This window comes from Trichechus manatus, unplaced genomic scaffold (genome assembly GCF_000243295.1).
Source record: "Trichechus manatus latirostris isolate Lorelei unplaced genomic scaffold, TriManLat1.0 scaffold00181, whole genome shotgun sequence".
NCBI lineage: Eukaryota > Metazoa > Chordata > Mammalia > Sirenia > Trichechidae > Trichechus > Trichechus manatus.
The window spans coordinates 4,212,345-4,234,893 of record NW_004444117.1 but is presented as its reverse complement, the minus strand read 5'-3'; the positions used below and the strand labels follow the sequence as shown (position 1 = coordinate 4,234,893).

The window sequence follows — 22,549 nt, the reverse complement described above, 5'->3', positions numbered from 1 at the left end:
CAGTTCATCTAGCTATAGTTTCCTTGCATTTTCTACCACACAGTCTCTTCCCTACAGGAACTGTTCATACTCTCCACTGGGAGAATATGGAGATGAGACAAAAGTGGTAGTGGTGAAGAGAAAAGGGATTAATTGGAATAAAAGGAGTTAATTCTTCAGAAGAGTTGAGAGATGTTGTTGAAATTAGGTAAAACACAGAATCAATGATTATAGTAAACTTGTCCTGATCAGTAAGTTTACTATATGATTCTTGTTTGGATTAATTAACTCAGTGGGAGAACCTTGGTAATGCTATAGAGTCTAGATGTTGAACATGAAGTCAAGAAGCCTCTGTTTAAATCCTGACTCAACCACTTACTACATGTGCAAACTTGGGAAGAGCTTTAACCTTACTGGGTTTTAGTTTACTTACCTGTAATATAATAATAATAATAGTATAATTCCTTCCATAGGATTATTTTGAAAATTATAAAGTATCATATATGTGAAAGTAAATTTAAACTGTTATTTACTAGATAATCCATAAGAATAATAATGGTGGTAATATTTCCTAGTGCACACTATAAACTTAGTAATGTACAAAGTGCTTTACGTGTCTGATGTCATTTAATATGTTATTATTATCACTGCCCCATTTTACGGAGTAGAAAATTGTAAGTCTTTTATGGACACTTAATTTGAAGGCCAAGGCCACATTCCCAGTATATAGTAGAACTAGGACTCAAATCCAGAACTGGTTCCAAAGCTTATTCTCCCTAAACCTTACCATATTGCCTGTTGATATGGAAGATATTATTTTAGGTGGCTCTGCATATAAGCCATTTGTAGTTTATGTCTCCCAGTGTCTGGCACATAGCAAGCATTCAGGGTTTGCAAAGTGAAGGGAAGAGGCATAGCTGTCAGAGTTTAGTCATTCAACAAAACCACTGCCAATCCTGATCACTCAGGCTTGTGGAAAGAGAGGAGGGAAGATCAAGTGTTCATCCCCAAGGCCAGCTTTATATACTGAAATGTCTTTTTAATTAAAAAAAAATTCCTGGAAACTTGAAAGCATTAAAACCCAGTTTCACGCCAATGTAGGGATACTTATGAGCAGAACTGTGCCTCTGCTTTTTGGAGCCTTCCAGTGAAAACCTGGCATCTAAAGAGATTAAAAGCAAAAGAACACAACTCACCTTCACATACATTTTTCAGTCTGATGTGTTAAAACTCAAATTCTTGTCATGCTATTTGTGATCTATTTAAAGTCCTAGTATAGGGTGAGAGATCTGAATCCTTGAGGAGAGGAGAAGAAAAGACTCACGGATCTCATCTCCCTCTTTTAAACAAAACCACTTCCAAAGCAGTCAAGACCCAGACTGTGTTCTCTAATTGCCAAGATTGTTTATCAAGCCTTCACGTTGTGTAAAACCTATTTGCCACAACAGCATGCACCAGGGAAACAAACTTGGATACAGCAAAACTGCCAGTGCCTTCCTTTGCTTCCTATTACTCTTCCTGCTTCGACCTGCAGACTGTTTTGCTTTGTCCTGCTTTCAGAAATGCTTTTGAGCACTGAGATGGTGACCTTATCCTCTTCCCTCATTTCCCTCCCCAGAGGCAGACACAAGACATCACCCTAGATTCTTTAAAAATATATCTGTAATGGATCACAGGGAGTTTTATATCTAGTACATCCAGGATTTCTACTAGATAAGTCAATTTCTGGTACCTTTCAGTTGAAACTCATCCACTGTGCCCAAAGGCCCAGAAGACTTTGATTTAACTGAGTGGCTGGGAGTTCTTTCTGCCAGTCTAAAAGACTGAGTTTATCACTGCAGGCAGCTTTTATAATAAGCATCCAGAATGTTGTAAGAAAGTTGATCCCACATGTCTAATCTACAAGCAGCCATTACTTGTTTACAGAAACCGCTCTGAAAGAAGCGCCCCAAAGTGATCAGTTAGTGCAGAAAGTGAAGGACCCCAGGGAGAAGAGGTAGGTTGCAAGGGGGATGAAGTAGCTGAAGCATTAACGCCTGTTTCTCCACACTTGCCCTGAACTATTATAATTTCCAGGCAAGTAAGTGTTTTATTAAACGCTTCCAAACCTGTTGCTATTGAGTCAATTCCGACTCATAGCTACCTTCTAGGACAGGGTAGAACTGCCCCATAGGGTTTCCAAGGAGTGGCTGGTGGATTCGAACTGTTGACCTTTTGGTTAGTAGCCAAATAGTTTTTAAATGGTCACCAGCATTTTATGAATTAAAATAGAAGAGTAATACACTAGACACTGTTGGGGAACAGAGGCAAAGAATAACCAAAAATAAAAGACAGAGTGCATATTTGGAATTGGTTTCAGGAGAGGTTTTTTTTTTTTGTATTTAATAATAATAATAGGATGCATGATATTTATAGCAGTGAATACCGGCTAAATTTATAAGATAGTTTAGGGGGAAAACACTAAAACATATAAAAGCTAGGTCGCAAAATTGCATACATTTTCTGGTATGTCATTTAATTTATCCACTGAAAATCAGCATACTTTTCATGCTCATATAACCAGTTCACTGTAATCTTCATGGAAGCAGATGACCAGGTCTTTCTCTTGCGGAGCTGCTGGTTGAGTTTGGATCACCAACCTTTCCGTTAGCAGTCAGGCTGCACTTAACCATTTGTGCCTTCAGGGCTCCTTGGATTAAGAGTTGTGTGCTGTGGAGTCAATTCCAACTCACAGCAACCCTATATGAGAGAGTAGAACTGCCCTATAGGGTTTCCTAAGCTGTAATCTTTATGGGAGCAGATCATCAGGTCTTTTCTCCCATGGAGCAGCTGTGGGTTTCAACTGCCAACTTCAGGCAGCCAAGGGCTTCAACCATTGCACAACCAGGTCCCCTGAATTAAGACTACCATTGCCGTTGAGTCAATTCCGATTCATAGCGACCCTATAGGACTGAACAGAACTGCCCCATAGAGTTTCCAAGGCTGTAATCTTTATGGAAGCAGACTGGCACATTTTTTTCCCACAGAGCAGCTGGTGGGTTCCAACCACTGACCTTTCAGTTAGCAGCCCAGCGTTAAATCACTGTGCCACCGGAGTCCCTTCTAACTGATTTAGTGAAATGGAAATACCCAATTCCAGCCTGCTCTAGCCTTCCTATCTTACCTACCAAAACACCAAACCTCTTACAGTTGAGTTGATCCCGACTCATAGCGACCCTATAGGACAGAGGAGCATTGCCCCATACGTTTACAAAGAGTGGCTGGTAGATTCAAAGTGCTGACCTTTTGGTTAGCAGCGGAATGCTTAACCACTGTACCACCAGGGCTCCTATCTCACCTGAGAGCAAAAAAAAAAAAAAAAAAGGGCTGAGATCCACGTGCGAAGGGGCACAGGCTCACTAAAAGACTGAGTCCTAGTAACGGAATCAAGGGACACTTCCCATCCCCCCACATCTTACAATCACATCAGTAGGGCTCCTGTACAATAACAGGGTTTACAGCTGAAGAGAACTGCAAGGCTACAGCCCTATTTAAGGGCTCTCTAGGAAACCCAAAGACAACAGGCGAGACAAAAACAAGGACACCAGAGGAAACTGTACTTCTGGCACCTAGAGCTACAGCAAGCACAGTCACCCCCATCACAGTATCAGTGGAGACTACGTTGGGAGCCAGAAGTCCACGTTGTTGCCAGGAGTAACAAACAGCCCCCACCTAGGGTGTCAGTGGAGAAGTGGGGAGCCTGGACTTCTACCTCCATCTGGCAATAACTGGTGGCTGCCTCCTTCCCCAGCTGATGTGGTATCAGAGAAAGCCATTTTAAACAGAAGGTCTAAATAACATCCAGAGTCTCATACCATAATACAAAAATGTCCAAGTTTCAATCTAAAACCACTCATCATACCAGGAACCAGGAAGATCTCAGACTGAATGAGCAGGACAATCAATTTATGCCACCACTGAGACAACAAATTCTCTGACAAAGATGGTAAAGCTGCCATGATAAAAATGCTTCAAAGAAAAATTATGAACACACTTGAAATAAAATAAAATAAATAAAAGATATAAAGGACAACTAAAAGGAAATTTTGTAAGTGAAATATACAATAATTGAAATAAAAAGCTTAGTGGATAGACTCAACAGCAGAACAGAGGAGACAAAGGAAAGAATCAGTGAACAGGAAGTTGGAACAATAGAAATTACCCAACATGAACCACAGAGAGAAAATAGACTAAAAAAAAAAAAAAACAGTCTCAGGGACCCGAAGGACTATCACAAAAGATCTAACATTTGTGTCATCAGAGTCCTGGTGGGAGAGGAAAAAGAGGGTGACCATGCTGGGACTCCTTTAAGCAATACCTGTGTTGATCCTAGGAGGGGAGAAGTGGCTGTATGTCCTATTGTGTGGGGCCCAGATGTTCTGGTCACATCTGCTAGGGGGATGCTCACTCATTCCCACAACTGCTTTATTCAGAAAACATTATCTGGGCTTCTTTTCAGTGTCAGCCACAAGGCCTAGTTCTATGAAAATGAGAAGTGACATATGGGTATTTTCCCATGTGGACCACACAGTCCAGTTGAGGAGACCAACAGTGCAAGAAAAATCTATAAATACAATCACAAAATGCAGTGATGGATGCCCCAGGTATTAAAAGAGCATGAGATAAACCCTGATCACAGCCCTGGGATCCTGTAGGTGTCATATATACCTGCAGCCATAAACTTTCCATAACCACTGGGGTGGGCAGGAGAGGAGGAAAAGAAGGGGTTAGAGGGAGGCTGACCCAGGAATGATTTGGTTGGCCTAGAACTCTATGATGGATGCCAGGAACACTTCACTCTATGAGGCTGATGTCATCCTCCAAGTGAACGTGCCTCCTCTTGTGGATTGTGGACCTTATTATCTGGAGGAGGACATGACCCTGTGTGCCTCCCTATCCGAATTCCAGTCACCTGATTTCCCCCAGTTATATAGAACTGGTATAATTTCTTTTTCAGATGTTTGATAGAATTCAGCCATCTGAGTCTGGATTTTACTTGATGGGATTTCAATTTCTTTAATAGATATAGGGCTATTCAGGTTATCTATTTCTTAACTGAGCTTTCGTAGTGTTTTCTAAGGAATTTGTCTATTTCATATAAATAGCTGATTATAATATTCTCTTATTATTCTCTTAATATCTTCATAATCTGTAGTGATGTCATGTGTATCATTCCTGATATTGCTAATTTATGGCTTCTCTTTTATTCCCCCTGATCAATCTGGTAAAAGACAAGCTTTTGCTTCATTGATTTTTCTCTACTGTTTTTGTTTTCTACTCCACTGATTTGTTTTTATCTTTATAATCTTAATATATAATCAGCAATTCCACTCTTAGGTATATACTCAAGAGAAATGAAAACATACGTTCACACAATAACTTGTACATGAATGTTCATAGCAGCATTATTCATAATAGTCAAAAAGAGGACAACCCATGTCCATTAACTGATGAATGAATAAATAAAATGTATTATATCCATATAATGGAATATTATTCAGCCATAAAAAGGAATGAAGTACTGATACATGCTACAACAATGCTGAACCTTGAAAACACTATGCTAAGTGAAAGAATCCAGTCACAAGGGACCATATATTGTGGGATTCCATTGATATGAAATGCTCAGAATAGGAAAATCTAAAGCAACAAAAAGTAGATTAGTGGTTACCTAGGGCTGGGGGATGTGGGAACTTGAGGGTGACAGATAAAGGGTGCAGTTGTTTTTTGGGGGTGATGAAAATGTTCTAAAATTGACTGTGGTGATGGATGCACAACCCTATGACTATACTAAAAGCCATTGAATTGTGTACTTTAAAGGGTGTATTGCATGGTATGTGAATTTTATCTCAATAAAGCTGTTAAAAGTTAATCATAGCAGACAAAATTTTTGAAAGTCTGAGATTTTACTCTAGCTTCCTAGTTTCATGGATACTAGCAGAAGGCACAAGACTTCCAGGTCATAGACAAAAGACTTTATTACTCATGGCAAAACAGACAGGATAAGCTTTCTGTTTATGTTGGTTCTCCTTTGCCCCCAAGTCCCACGGGGGTAACAGGGAGATGGACCCAGGTAGATGCCACACATACAATTGGTATGTGTCACAGGTGAGGAGCCCTAAGCTTAGGAAACCCCAATCTTTTTAAAAGGGCTTCAAGCAAACCTACCCAACCTTTGCCCTGAAGAAAGACATTATCTTCATTATCCTAGACAGCAAACAAATTTGTCTTTTGCCCTGGAAGAAGATACTGTATCTGACAAGGCTGCTTGCTATCTAAACACCCTTGGGAAGACAGTCCAAATCAAACATTGTCAGTGCCTCTGTTCACAAGACTTGCAGAAACAGGAGGCCATGGAGAACTGTTTCCCAATGCATAGAACTCTCTTATCTCTGTCCACAGGTTTAGGCTCTATAACAAACATACAAATGTGACTCTGGACTTATTTTTCTCAGGAGTTCAATTTCTTGGGGAAGCAGAGGCTGAGAGTTTGAGTTCTCTGTACCAGTCCTGACCTCCTCTGCCCACACTGACAAATGAGGTAGATGTTTACAGCTTTTTAAACAAGTCAAGTTTTAACAAATAATCCAAGGAGAGGGACTGGTGTGGAGAAATTAGACCACAATTTGACTATCTCTTTAACTTAAAGAAAATCCCATTTTTCCACTGCTTTCCATGCCGTTTTTACATTCATAAGGTGTGTAAAGGGCCAGGAGATTATTCCTGAAGTCCCTCTATGCTGGAGTGGGGTAGTGGTGGCCAAATTTTGTCCTCCCACGTACACTGAGATGTGACTTCCCACTAAAGACCTGTCCACACTTCCTGCACAAAACTGCTTCTCCCCTGAGCATGTCCTATGTCTGACAAAGGCTGACTTACATCTAAAGCCTCACTGACTTTCCCTCAACATAAAAGCTTTTTCCTAGAGTGTGTCCTCTGGTGCACATTAGGGTTAACTTTTCTGTAAAGCCTCACCCACAATCACTGCATGCAAAAAGCTTCCCCTCTGAATGCGTCCTCTGATGCGTGACAAGATGTGATTTCACACTGAAGCCTCGCCCACACTCCCTGCACACCAAGGGCTTCTCTCCCGAGTGTGTCCTCTGATGTTTGATGAAGGCTGACTTACAGCTAAAGCCTCACCCACAGTCCCTGCACACATAAGACTTCTCCCCTGAGTGTGACCTCTGGTGCAGGATAAGGACTGACTTTCGGGAAAAGCCTTGCCCACATTCCGAGCACAAATGTTGCAGCTGCCCTGAGTGTGTCCTCTGGTGTCTGAGCAGAACTAACATCTGGAAAAAGCCTCGCCCACCCTCCCGGCACACATAAGGCTTCTCCCAGGAGTGTGTCCTCTGGTGTGCAATGAGGGTTCATCTTTCAGTAAAGCCTTGTCCACACTCACTGCACAAAAAAGCCTTCTTCTCTGAGTGTATCTTTTGGTGTCTGATAAGGTACGAACTGAAGCTAAAGCCTCGGCCACATTTCTTGCACACAAAGGGCTTCTCTCCAGAGTGTGTTCTCTGGTGTCTGATGAAGGCTGACTTACAGCTAAAGCCTTTCCCACATTCCCTACACAAAAAGCGCTCCTGCTCCTCCCCGGAGTGTGTCCTCTGGTGTCTGAAGAGGGCTTCCTTAGAACTAAAGCCTTGCCCACACTCCCTGCACAAAAATCTCTGCACCCTCAAGTGTGTTCACTGCTGTCTGATGAGGGGTGACCTATTGCCAGAGCTTTGCCCAAACTCCTTGCACACAAAAGCCTTCTCCCCTGAGTGTGTCCCCATAAGGCTTAACTCTTGGCTAAAACCTCTCTTACACTCCGCCCGAGTGACTGCTCCAAATTCTGAAACTTCTACTCCCTTCAATACTCTGTCAGCTGCCTCAGGGTTTGCCCTCTTGGCCAGGTTGGGCTCTACTTCTGCTGCTCTATTTCCTTCGCTAGAGTTTAGTGGCTGTCCTAGGGGTGGAAGAAAAAATTCCCTTACAATCCCTCTGCCATGGTTTGAATTATGTCCCCACAAAAATGTGTGTATCAATTTGGCTAGGCCATGATTCCTGGTACTGTGTGATTTTCCTGTATGTTGTAAACCTGCCTCTATGATGTTAATGAGGGAGGATGGGTGGCAGTTGTGTTAGTAAGGCAGGACCTGATCTATAAGACTGGATTGTGTCCCGAGGCAATCTCTTGAGATATAAAAGACAGAAGTGAGCAGTGAGACAGGGGGACCTCATACCATCAAGAAAGCAGTGCCGGGAGCAGAGTGCGTCCTTTGGACCGGGGTCTCTGCGCCGAGAAGCTCCTAGTCTGGGGGAACACTGATGAGAAGGCCAAGAGAGAGAAAGCCTTCCCCTGGAGCTGACACCTTGAATTTGGACTTTTAGCCTACTTCACTGTAAGGAAATAAACCTCTCTTCGTTAAAACTATCCACTTGTGATATTTCTGTTGTAGCAGCACTAGATGACTAAGACACCTTCTTTCACTCATCCTCCAGAATGAAGACTTGGAGCCTTCTCCCTCTCGCCCTTTGGCTTTGTTGTTCCAGCAGCTTTGGTCTGAAGGTTGTTGCTGTTGTGGCTGCTGGTCCTCTCGGCAGAGGTCCCTGGGTTGGAGGTGATTTTCCACACCTAAGATTTAGACAGTTGTAAGGTGATGGCTTTGTACATGTTGGCTGAGGAACGGCTGACTGGAGAAGGCCAGAGGGCAATCAATGCAGGGATGGATTTCTGGCTTCTGTTCTGCTAAGGAGAAAAAGCTTTCCATCAGAGCAGTCACAGGAAGGGTGGCCTGGGCCACTCTTCCTGTCTTACGATAAAGCTTGCCCCTCAAAACACAGACGTTTCCAACAAAAGTCCTCTCACCCACCTATATATCCTTTACAGAACCTATTTTTCATTCCTTTTACCCATTACATCTTCTGAAATGCAGAAAATCCACACCAAGGAAGGACATGTTCTACGTGTCACCTGGATGAGGAACCTTCCAAGTAAGCAGCAGAGGCAGCCTCAGCTGTGTAAATAGCTGCAATTACAGTTAGAAATTACAGCTACAAATATTTGACACATCCTTTGTGTTTTCTTCTACTAAAAGATAACAGTCTATGAATTAGGTGGAAATGTCCACAGTGAATTTTCCTACTAAAAAAAGAGACGACTGACCTTGAAGTCCCTTGGTCTGGAGGTCTCCCCAAATGTAGCAGGCAGTATAGGAGAATTGTTGCAGAAAGGTGTCAACACAATCTGAATGTAACCTTCCTACTCACAAACAATATTCTAGAGGACTACTGGGGACAGGTACTCTACCAGTCAAGTAAAAATTCAGCAGTGGACAAGACAGACGTAGTCCAGGATCCTATTTATTACTTAGAGGATTCTGGCTCCTGATGCCCATAACAATTCCAAGACTCTTCTTTTTATAAATCCAAAAATAAAAATCCAGTATTCCAACATATCTGGCTGTAAACAAAAGCTTCATACTTGATTTATCTCATTCCGTCTCAATACACCAAATCAAATCCAAACACCTACTTTATGGAATTAAAGAACCTACCCTCAATCAGAACACATCTCACAACCTCAGTGTCTACACTGTGGTCCAACCCATATTATCTGTTGCCTGGAATATTGAAAATGTCTCCTAGATGAATTCCCCTACAGCTGATTTTCCAAGCAGCAGCTACAGCGCCAGCTTAAAACATAAACTAGGTCATGGCCTTCCCCAGTTGAAAATGCTCCAATTATTTCTCATCATATACAGAACAAAATACAAATTTCTTTGCAGGGACCGCATAGTCTTATATTACCCAGCTCTTTATATCACTCTGATCTTCATTCTTACAACTCTCTGCCTGAATTGTTCCCATCTAACCTCAAGAGACTTGATTCCACTGCTTAAACACAGAGTCCTTTCTTGATTCAGGGCCTTTGAACTTGTTGATCCCTCAACCTGGCAACCTCTTCCCAGAGATATGGTTATTCAGACATGGTTCAAATGTCACCTCCTCTAGGAAAACTTCCCTAAGCATCCTATGTCACACCTCTCCCCCACACCCCTACTCAAGTCACTAATCTCTGTGCAATCTCCCTGCATTGTTTTTCTTCACAATATTATGCACTCTAATGAGTGTCCATGCATGTGTGTGTGTGTGTGTGTGTGTGTATTATTTATTTTCTGTTAATAGCCCTTCTACCTCAATGCTATAGTCACACTTCTAAGAATAGAGCCCAATTATAGTAGGATCTCAAATGATAATGTGCTACATGAATGAATGTTCTATGAATAATACTATAGGCATGTTGTTTGGGCTTCTAGAGGGAAATAAAATAGTTAAAAAAGTTGACATGGGTTATCTCTGGTGAGAAAGCATGGAGGTGTATGAGAAGACTCTTAGGTTTGTTTTAACTATAACTTGTTTAGCCCTATGTGCTATTGTAAATTGTATAACTTTATGACAAAATGTAAACAAAATACACACAATCAAAACCAATTTAAAAACTAAAGGTAACCATTCCATAAAGAGCAAATAAGTATCAAATCTCTAAAGTGTTTGTAAATGAATGGGAGAAACTGCAACAAATAACACTTTTATTTTTGACTACATACAAAAATATAACATGAATGTTGACAAAAGCAAAATTAAAAGAGAAACAAATTGGTGGCAATTACTAGTACATATGACAAAGTTAAAATAATTTTTATTAGTCAGAAAAATGGTCCATCTTCTAATGCTCTGGACTCTCAGTTTCAGTGGCCTCCACAGCTCCTCACACCAGACGCTGTCAACAGAAACTGTACCAGCTTCACCATCACTACCTTAAACATCCTCTCTCTGATCAGAGCATTTTTCCTTGCCTTTTTCTCACTTCATTCAGTATCCCTGTCTGCAATAGCTCCTGCACCTTGTCAAATGCTCCAATCCACTTTCTCCCAATCTATCTTCACTTCCCTCTTTACCAAGCTGAGACTATATGAAAGTATATACAGCTGAGTTTATGAACCTACAGTCACTTTCTTTGATTCCCTGCCTTGATCTCCATCTGTCTTGTATTTACAGTAAAACCCAAACTCTGGATGAGCCCAAACTCCCATCATCTCCATGCCCACACTAATGGGTGAATGTGATCTTCCTCTACCCACAAAAAAACAAAACAAAACAAAACAAAAAAACCTTAGTGTCATCCTATAATCTCCCTCTCCTTTGCCCTCAAACTCAGTCAATTCCTGTCTCTCAGTCCTATCAACTCTACTTCCAAAACACACCTCAAGTTCCCCCACCCCTTTTCATCTCCAGAGCTAACACTCTGGTCCAAGCCACCACTGTGTCTCACCTGAAACAATGCAAAAGTTCCCCCATGGTCACCAAGCCTCCCCGTCACCTTCACAATCCATTTTTCATCACATAAACACCTAACGTAACTCACGAATGGCTTACTACTGCACCTAGCAAGATTCAAAATGTCTAATCCTATGCACAAGGCCTTGCATCATCTGGCATCATCCCCGCTTGCATGCCTTGTCATCTCCCCTGGGGAGCCCAGTCAGTGCACTTTTGCCGCCAGGACCATCTTTCAATGTTCAAATATGCAATCTTTTTCCTGCCTTAAACCTTTGCATGCACTGTCTCTACCATCTGAAATGTTCTTTGCCCAATACCCCTCTGAATAATCTATGCTGACTCTCAGCTAAATGTCACTTCCTCAAAGATGCCTTCCATAATCCCAAACTTATATCTAATCCAAGCCTCTCTATTAAATATATGGTGTCATAGAATCTTCTACTTTCCCTTCAAAGCATTTTGCATTATTGTTTATTTAATGTCTGTCCTCCTCACAAGACTATAGATACATGTTGTTGTTGTTGTGTGCCATCAAGCCAATTTTTGACTCATAGCGACCCCATGTGACAGAGCAGAACTTCCCCATAGGGTTTCCTAGGATGTAATCTTTACAGAAGCAGATCACCAGGTCTTTCTCCTGTGGAGCCACTGGGAGGGTTCTAACTACCAACCTTTCAGTTAGCAGCTGAGAGCTTAACTGTTGCACCACCAGGGCTCCTTATAAGGTCCAAAAATTTTGCTTATTTTTTCCCCCCAAAATTGTAGAACAAGCCTAGAGCCTGGTCATAATATGTACTCAATTGATATTCGATGAATATCTTAAAAAAAAAAAAAAAGAGAGAAAATTTGAATGTGTACTGAGAATCAGCAGATGAATGGATGCTAATGTAAGTGATCGAGTGAAGCAGACATTCCCTATGGAAACAAAATAGCATGAATAGACTGGATAGACGGATCCAACGTACAACAGCAGTGTTTCAGAAGGATGGAAAGGAGCAGACAGACAAGAAGCAGTAATCAAGGAAGTAATGACAGACATTTCCATCATTTGAAGAAAGATCAAGGTAGGATTATTACAAAAACACATGTGCCCAAAAATAAAATCGCAGAATTCTGGATTCCAAAAATAAAGTGAAAATAGTATATAAAATTCCAAAAAGACAAACATATTACTTTCCCCAGGAAAAAAAATCAGACAAGCATCAGATTTCTTACAACAAAACTGGAACTAGAAAACAGAGTTCTGAGGAGAAATAACTGTGATAGACATTTTAGGAAAACAGACAATGACTTAGAACTGCTCAGTTAAACCTTCCTTCATATGCAAGGTGAAACAGATATATCCAGATATCCCAAGATCCAGAATAATTTCATCCACATAGACATTTCAGAAAAAAATATATACAAATGTATACGATAGTCAGAGGTTCACGGGTAGGGGAAGGAATGAAGAGCACAGGGCATCTTAAGGGCAGTGAAACTATTCTGCATGCTACTGGAATGGTAGACACATGACATTACGCATTTGTCAAAACCCATAAAACTATACAACACAAAGAGTGAACCCTAATGTAAGCTATGGACTTTAGTTAGTAATAATGTATCAACACTGGTTCATCAACTGTAACAAATGCACCACGTGTAATTGTAAGATGTTAGTAATAGGAGAAACTGTGTGCAGGGGGAAATGGGAGGACACAGGAACTCTACATTTTCTGTACACCTAAATCGCTCTGAAAAATAAAAAAGTATACACTAGCCAAATAAAATCTCTTAAAATGATAATAATTCAATATATATTAATTAGGAATGGGTAAAAAATGTTGTGCAAGTTAATAGTTAAATCAAAATAAAAGTAGATAACATGTTTGTGAACTGTATTGCAACTGTTAGGGAGAAATTTTTGAAACAGGAGACACTGTGTAACCGAATAACTTAAAACTGAAATTCTGAATTACTGCAACAAAAACCTAGGAGAGAGAGTGTGCCTGTGTATATATATGTCACGGCAAACACAATTTCAAAAAATAAGATGAGACGTCTTGACCTACTAATAAGGAATATGCTTTCAGAATTTATAAAGAATGTCTAGTAATCAATAAGAAAAGGAAATAATTCAGTACTAAACAGTAGACAAAAGTCTTAACAGGCAATTCTGAGAATGGGAAATATTAGTGGACAACTGACTTAATAAAAGATGCTTAAGCTCATGCGTATTCAAATTAAAACTACTATGACATGACCTCTCACGCCCAGCAAAAGGGCAAAAATGAATGTCTGAGTACACCAAGTGTTGGCAAGGAAGCAGAATAAATGGAAATAGCATGCACTGCTGGTGGGAGTATAAACTAATTGAACTTTGGAAAGCAATGCAGCATTACTTACGTCAAAGATGAACCAGGCTATTCTGACCTATAATCAGGCTATGCCACTCATAGCTATATATTTTAAAGAAACTCATGTACAAGTTGCTAAGAAGATGTGAACAAGGATGTTCAAGGCAGCAGTAAATAGCCAAAATTTGGTAATAATTTAAATGTCTAATACAAAGAAAATAAAAATGAATTGTATTATAGTATATTCACATAATGGAATACTATATAGCAGTAAAAATGGATAAACCAGAGCTATATACATGCACAAAGGGAATCATTAAAAACAAAATGTCAGTGAAAAGAGTTGCAGAAGACTGCATAGCGTATGATACCATTTATACAAAGGCTAAAAATATGCAAAAAAAAAACACTGTGTGGTGTATGTGAAATGAAAGAATAAAGGCATGAATGAAAACGATATGATAAACACCTACTTTAGTAAATCTGTATTTTTTTTCTGGTAGAATAGAAAGAGATGCATTATAGAAAGGAGCACCAAACCAAAAAAAAAAACCCCACTGCCATCAGGTCAATTCTGACTTGTAATGAACCTGTAGAACAGAGTAGAAATGCTGTATAGGGGTCCAAGGCTGCAATCTTTACGGAAGAAGACAGCCACACATCCTCCCTCTCACCTTATAAGCAGCTGGTGAGTTCCAACTGCCGACCTTTAGGTTAACAGCTGAGCACTTAACCACTGTACCATCAGGGCTCCTTAAAAAGGAATACAGGAGGATTCAAGTGTTTTGTTAAAATTTTATTTCTCAAAGGTGATGGTTAATTTTATGTGTCAACATGGCTAGGCTGTGGTGCCCAGTTGTTTGGTCAAACAGTAGTCTAGCTACTGTTATGAAGTAGTTACATGTGATTAAATCAGTTGGCCTTAGGTAAAGCAGATAATGCTTCATAATTTGGGTGGGCCTCAACCAATCCATTGGAAGGCCTTAAGGGCAAAAAAGGAGTTTCCCTATGGTGTGTCCTGCCTCCAGACTATAAATAGACATCTTTCCAGAACTCCCTCACTCTTCACTCCTTCCACTGTGTGACCTATGGATTTTGGGACACAAGTCTGCAAGAATCTCCAGTCTGTCACCTGACCTACACATTTTGGACTTGCCAGTCCCACAATTTTGTGAGCCAATTCCTTAAAATAAATTTCTCTATCTATTGATTGATTGATAGATCTTTCACTGGTTCTGTTACTCTAAAGAACCCTACGACATTAACCTTAGGGATTAGCAAATAGGTGTTCATTTCATTATTCTTCAAACTTTGTTGTATTCTTAAATATCATGAAAGAGGTTAAAAGAAGAAGAAAATAGCTACAGGAAATGAAGAGGTAGAAATACGGACAAAGAAGGATTTATAAGGTTAAGAATAAAAGAAACAAAAGTATCAGGAGTTGGGGGCTCACTGGGCAGGAGTTGGGGGCTCACTGCTGTTCTGAAGATGAGGCTGAAAAAACAAAGCCCATGAATGAGGAGTGGCCAAGCATGCTAGGAAAGGCAAGCTAACCAAAAGGGAAGGAGACGAAGGACATACAGAGAGCCCCTCTGTTTGATGAAGACAACGGTCCAGAATGGAGGCAGTACCAGGAAGCCTGAACAGCAGTCCAGAAAGCCCAGAGAAGAGCTTCCTCCCCAGCACACCTCAACAATGCTCCCTCATTTCCAGCCTGCTGATCTGCCACGTGTCCTGTCTGCCCTGTGCTCCCCACTCACCTGGACAGGGGCCCAGTGGACATTCTATCTCCTCTCTGCAGGGTTCTATCCCTCTCTCTAGCTGAGTGATGAGCTTTGATTTGGAAAATAAAATTACTGTTCATAAGAAAAGAAAATTAGGTGCCTCTTAGGAACCCACAGTCATGTAGCAAGGCCAAATGATAACAGAAAGGACTTCTGACAACTGAGCTCTTGGCAGTGGGAGGACTGAGAAAGGGAAGGTGATTCTAGATCTAGAAGCTAGCATATCCATCACCAGGACAGAAAAGAAAGATCCAGCCTAGGGCAATAGGACAGGAAATTCAGAATATTCGACACAACACAAAAGATCTACATATTTTCAATTCAAAACCCAGATCCTCCCTGAGGTAGCAAGGAAAAGAATGTCTTTGTTGATGCACCCCATAACCTAAGCCAAAAGTCACCTTAGCAAGGCAGATGATCCACATATAGCCTAGGATGCCCAATCAAACCAAAACCCATTGCTGTCAAGTTGATTGCGGCTCATAGCAAGTAGAACCACCCCAGAGGGTTTCCAAGGAGCAGCTGATGGATTTGAACTGCTGATCTTTTTGGTTAGCAGCCAAGCTCTTAACCACTGCACCACAAGGGCTCCTAGGATGCCCAGTAGGCATATTTTACGTCTTAAGAGAAACCCATGTTACGTAGTGAGATCAGGTTGATATAGTTCTCCAGCATCACATCCTTATGCAGGGTCCTTTGGGCGGTGCTCAACAGCTGCCACTCCTTCTGGGTAAAATCCACAGCCACATCCTTGAATGCCACACATGCTGTAACATAAAACACATCTCTGCTCATCCAGGAGCCCATCCTGCCCATGGCCTGGGAGAGAATGTAAAAAGGTTGCCCAGGGAGAAGGTATGATGTCTAGACCCTGCTTTAACTGTTATTGTAATGCCAAGTGTTCCAAGATCATTAACCTCTTACCTATCCAGCTAACAACATTTGTGTACTGACCACAGTCATACCTTAGGCTGGCTGATACGGGCTTTACAAACAAAGGCTCTAACCCTGGGGAGCTGTAAATCTAGTCAGGGAGAATAGGAAAATGCCGAATAAAAACTTGACAGTAAATAAGACTTTCCAAGTCTGAAGAGCTTCAAAAATCACTTAGTCTAACCATTGATGTTATAATTAATAGATCCAAGCCCCATCCATGTGGGTTCAGTGACATACCCAAGTTCATATCTCTCAGTAATGGCAAAGATTAAACCATCACCAGTCCTGCAGCTTCCACACAGGTCCAAATCCTTCCACTTCAGGTGACATCCCTTTTCTCAGGCCCAACAGGCAGAAGCCAGGAGTGATGAAGAGCATGGTCCCAAACCACGGTGCCAACCAATGTGACCTTGGACAAGTTGTTTAACCTCTTAGTGCCTCAGTTTCCTCATCTATGAAATAGGGATAATAATAGTTCTTACCTCATACAGTTGTGATGAGGATTAACGGAGGTGATTTAGACTATTATCTGCCACACATGGTAAGTGTTCAGGGCAGATGACCCCTCAGCCATTCTATCTAAAATCCGCCCCCCTACACACATAATTTTTATCACCCCTCCCTGCTTTACTTCTAACTAACAAAGCGCTCAAATACAGAATGTATAACGAACACTTCAAATTGCTAAAAAATAAACAAATAATTAAAAAAAAAAACTAATAGGAAAATGTGCAAGAGACTTAACAGGCATGCCACAAAAGACGATTTCCAAGTAGCTAATAAACATATAAAAAATTGCTCAACCTCGTCACTAGGAAATGCTGATTAAAAACACAATGAGAAATCACGGCATGCCTACCAAAATGGCTAAAATTTAAAATGCTGATAATACCAAGTATTGGTGAGGATATGGAGCAACAAGAATTCTCAAGTGGGTATGTAAACTCATAGAACTACTCTGGAAAACTGTTCACCAAAATCTACCTAAATTGAAGATACGTACACCCATGAAGCAGTAACTCCAATGCTAGGAATATATCCTATAGAAACATAAATATTTGTCCAACAAAAGTCATGTCCAAGACTTCATCGCAGAATTATTTATATTAGGTCAAAATTGGAAACACTGTAAATAACTACAGTAAATAGTATATTTGTACAATGTAATACTGCACAGCAATGAAAATATTGAACTGTAGCTACATACAACATGAATGAATCTCACAAACATAATATTGTCTAGAAGAATGCTGAAAGTATGGGTTTAATTATAACCAGAAAAAAGAAAAACTAATCTATGGTTTGGAGATACATGCTTACATAATAAAACTACTAAGAATGGCAAGAAAATGATTAACATAAATGTCAGGACACTTGTTAATTACCTTTGGGGAAAGGGAGGAGTAGTGTTGGGAGCTAAAATAGAGATCTATCTTGGAAGAAGTACAGCCAGAATGCTCCTTAGAAGCCAGGATGGCGAGACTTGTACTTTGGACATGTTATCAGGAGGGGCCAGTTTTTGGAGAAGGACATCATGTTTGGTAAAGCAGAGGGTCAGTGAAAAAGAGGAAGACCCACAATAAAACAGACTGACAGAGTAGCTGCAGTAATGGGCTCAAACATAGCAATGCCTGTGAGGATGGAGCAGGACCAGGCAGTGTTTCATTCTGTTGAACACAGGGTCGCTATGAGTCAGAACCAACTCGACAGCACCCAACAACAACAACAATAACAGGCAAGGTAGATTTAGGTCAAGAACATCAATAAAGAGAGATGCTTCATCATGATAAATAGCTCAGTCATCATGAGGCCATAACAATACTAAATACGTATGCACCTAATAACAAATACAAATTAAAAATGCATGAAGCAAAAAGTGACAGAACTGGAAGAAGAAATAGATAAATCCACAATTTTAGTTTTAAATTTCAACACTCCTCTATCAATAACTAACAGAATAAGTAGCAAAAAATAAGTAAGGATATCAAAGAGTTAAACAACATTAAGAAATCACTTGACCTACATTTATAAAATATTCTACTCAACAACAGCAAATAAACATTGTTTTTAAGTGTACACACAACATCCAACATAATATATAATGTATGGGGTCATGAAATGGGTCTCAAAAAATTTAAAAAGACTTAAGTCATACAAAGAAGGCTCTCAAACCACACCAAAAATAAATTAAAAATCAGTAACAGATAACTGAAAAATCCTTAAATATTTAGAAATTAACACATTTCTAAATAGCTCACAAGTCAAAGAAAAAAATCATAAGAAACATAAGAAAATATCTTGAAATGAATGAAACAAACAAACAAACAAAAAAAAACAAAATTTGTACGGTGCAACTAAACCAAACAATATGGAAATTTAGAGCAATAAACGAACATATTAGAAGTTAATTCTCAAATCAATAGTCTAAGCTTCTACTTTAAGAAACTAAAACAACAAATTCAACCCAAAGTAAGCACGAAGAAAAAACTATTAAAAATAAGATTTAAGAATCAATGAAATAGGACTTCCGGCAACATGGCGCTCTAGACAGAAGCACCACACCGTCCCTCCACAGCAAAGATTCGAAAAACTAAGCCAAACAGAGAAAACAGCAATCCAATCCTGAATCCCTAAAACAGAAAATGAAGAGATAAAGAACTCAGCCAAGGGCCAAATGGAGTGAGAGAAACTGACAGAGAACGGAGAGCGAGGAGAGATTCATGCAGAGGTCCCCTATCAGCTAACGCAATGTGGATCCGCCATCTTGGACTCCTATCAGAGACCAGCACATGGGGGTACCAGAAGGCAGCATCACGGAGCTTCCATCAGGAGAAAGAACAACTGGTAATTGGCGGTATATGCTTTCCCACCCCCCACCCTTCTTCACCCCCACTCGGCCTCCTCTGCTTCCTGTAGCTACAGTCTTTTGGCTGGGAAGGACCGGTTGCTTGGATCCCACACGCCCTCACTGGCCAACTCCCTGAGTGCCATTTGTTGGCTGCTGGTGTTGCTTTTTTCCGCTTCTTTTGATTTCTTCCTTACCTCTCACCACCTCCCCCTCCTTTCGCTCAAATACCTGGCTCCGTGCACCATCTCTGCTTCTTCCTAAGGGGCTGCGGAGCTCCGTTCAAGTGTGGAACTGCTTCCCAGTCTGTGCTGCCACGCTGGTGGGATCCCGGGGATTTTGTTTGCTAGTTTGTTTGGAATTGTTTGTTTGTTTTCTTCTTCTTTTCTTGAGTTGGGAGCCCGTTCGGGGTGGGCAGTGCTACACGGCTTGGGACCTACCCCCTCAGCTTCTGCAGATGTGCAGAGGGATCACTGGGGGCATTTCTTTTTTCCTGTTTTATTTTTTTTTTCTGTTTTTTGGGGGGCATTTCTGGTTCTTTTTTTTTAATTTGTTTTGTTTTCTTTTCCCTCTTTTCCCCTTTTTGTCTTTCTTCATGACTCAGTTTCTCATCTCTCTATACCTTCCTTCTCTTCCTGTCCCCTGAATACCTGCTGCTGAATACCTCTATACCTTCTAGTCTGGCTGTACTTGAACACCTGGGAACAAGATCCCCAGACCTCGTAGCCACACCGGCGGGACCCCTGGGAGCTTTGCTGTTCTTTTTTCTTTCTAATTTTTATTTATTAATTCTTTTCTCCCCCCCCCCTTTTTGTTATTCTCCATTTCATAGTCTCTCATCTCTCCACTCCAACAGCAAGTTCCCTTAGCACTCTTCTTTGCTTGTATGTATGTTTTTGTCTCCTGTTCCTCTCTCCTCTCTGCCATACCCATCTTAGCTCCACACATCACAATCTCCCCCCTCCAACCTGCCTACCTTCACCGTGTGCTTAACATCACACCACCAAGCAGCACAGGCACGACCTACTGGAACCTACCCTGCACTGATTATTGACCTGCCCTGGTGGCTGTAGTAAGTGCTACAAACAACCCATCCGAGCAACTCCTCTTCAGCTAGACCTGCCCTGCTGTACTATATCTGAGTGACTGAACCTGCCAATTGGAGAAGGAGGCAAAAAGTATTGTGCCCACAGACAAGCAAACAACAAAGAACACATAACCCAGCTTGCTCAGACATAGCCAAATAAAAAAAGGACGAAACAAACAGATCTACAATCAATAAATGAGAAAAATAACTACTGAATGCCCAAAGACAGCAGAGAATATCAAACCATTTAGAAAATGGGACAGGATGGTTCCAGTAGGTGTCCAAAATAAAACACCAGATGACTTTCCAGTGGAAGAAAAGGCACTAGAACTACCTGATGGGGAATTCAAATCTCTAATACTCAGAATTCTCCAAGAGTTGAAGCAAAAAGCAAACAAAAATCGGAAAAAATAGACATATTCATGGAAAAGGCAGACAAATTCATGGAAAATACAGACAAAAAATGGAAAAATTCAGGAAAATAATGCAGGAACAAAACACCAAAACAAATTCAGAACTAGAAATTATACAAAAACAACAATTAGAAATCCAAAAGATAAAAAGATTTCAGAAATGGACAGTGTTACAGAGCAGCTGAGGAGCGGCTTTGAAATGGTGGAAGACAGGATCAGCAGAACTGAAGACAAACACTTGGATTCAACACTGTTTGAGGAAAACTCAGAAAAAAAGTCAAAGAAAAATGAAGAGACCCTGAGAAATATATGGCATACAATCAAAAGTAAAAATCTGCGAGTAATCGGAGTTCCAGAACAAGGGGAGAAAACAGAAAACACAGAGGGGATCATTGAAGAACTGCCGACAGAAAACTTCCCCAATATCATGAAAGATGAAAAGTTGGCCATCCAAAAAGCTCAAAGAACCCCAAATAGGATACACCCCAAAAGAAAATCACCAAGGCATATCATAATCACAATCGCCAAAACCAAAGACAAACAAAGAATCCTGAGAGCAGCTCATGAAAAACAAGAAGTCACATACAGAGGAGAAACAATAAGACTAAGCTCAGATTATTTGGCAGAAACCATGCAGGCAAGAAGGCAATGGGATGACATATATAAAACATTGAAAGAAAAAAATTGCCAGCCAAGAATAACATCTCCTGCAAAACTCTCATTCAAATATGATGGTGAAATTAGATCATCTGTAGATAAACAGAAATTAAGGGACTATGTAAAAAACAAACCAAACTTACAAGACTTATTAAAGGAAGTCCCTTGATGTGAGAACAAACAACTTTAGCTCACAGAGTGAATCTAGGATGAAGGATTGCACCAGCCAGATACCAATCTAGGAAACGAACTCTCACGGACTATCCAAAGCCAAAAGGAATCAGAGAAGTTAATCTGTAAATGAAAACATCAGAACAATAAAAGAGGGAATAAACGGTGTAGGTATAGAACCTTCTAATGGAGAGGAAGGCAAGGCGATACCAAGTAATAATAGACTGCTTCAAACTTAGAAAGAGAAGGGTAAATTTCATGGTAACCACAAAGACACTTAACAAACCGACTCATAAAAACAAAGAGGAAAAACATAAAGTCTCAGTAAAAACAAAACCTACAAAAACAAAAGAAATGAAAAAAATCCACAAACAAAAGGAATTCAGCACAGAAGAGTAAGAAAAACAAAGAAAACGTCAGCACCACAAAAAAAGGCACTAAAAAATGACAGCAATAAACTCACATCTATCAATAATTACACTGAATGTAAATGGACTCAATGCACCCATAAAGAGACGGAAAGTGACAGAAGGGATAAAAAACCAGTATCCATCAATATACTGTCTACAAGAGACACACCTTAGAAACAAAGATGTGAATTTATTAAAAATCAAAGGTTGGAAAAAAATATATCAAGCTTACAACTACCAAAAAAGAGAAGGGGTAGCAATACTAATCTCAGACAAAATAGACCTTACAACAAAATGCACCATAAAAGACAAAGAAGGACACTATATAATGATTAAGAGGACGATCCATCATGAAGACATAACCATAACAAACATCTACGCACCCAGTGACAGGGCTCTAAAATACATAAAACAAACTCTAACAGCACTGAAAAGAGAAACTGACACTTCCACAATAACAGTAGGAGACTTCAACACACCACTCTCAGCAAAGAACAGAACGACTAAAAAGAAACTCAGCAAAAATACAGAAGACCTAAAGGGCACAATCAGCCAACT

General features: G+C 40.4%; 1 pseudogene; it reads right to left on the bottom strand.

The window, feature by feature from the left end:
* Positions 1-6,752: 6,752 nt before the first annotated feature.
* Positions 6,753-9,879, bottom strand: LOC101341947 (zinc finger protein 343-like; annotated as a pseudogene).
* Between the last annotated feature and the right edge of the window lie 12,670 nt (positions 9,880-22,549).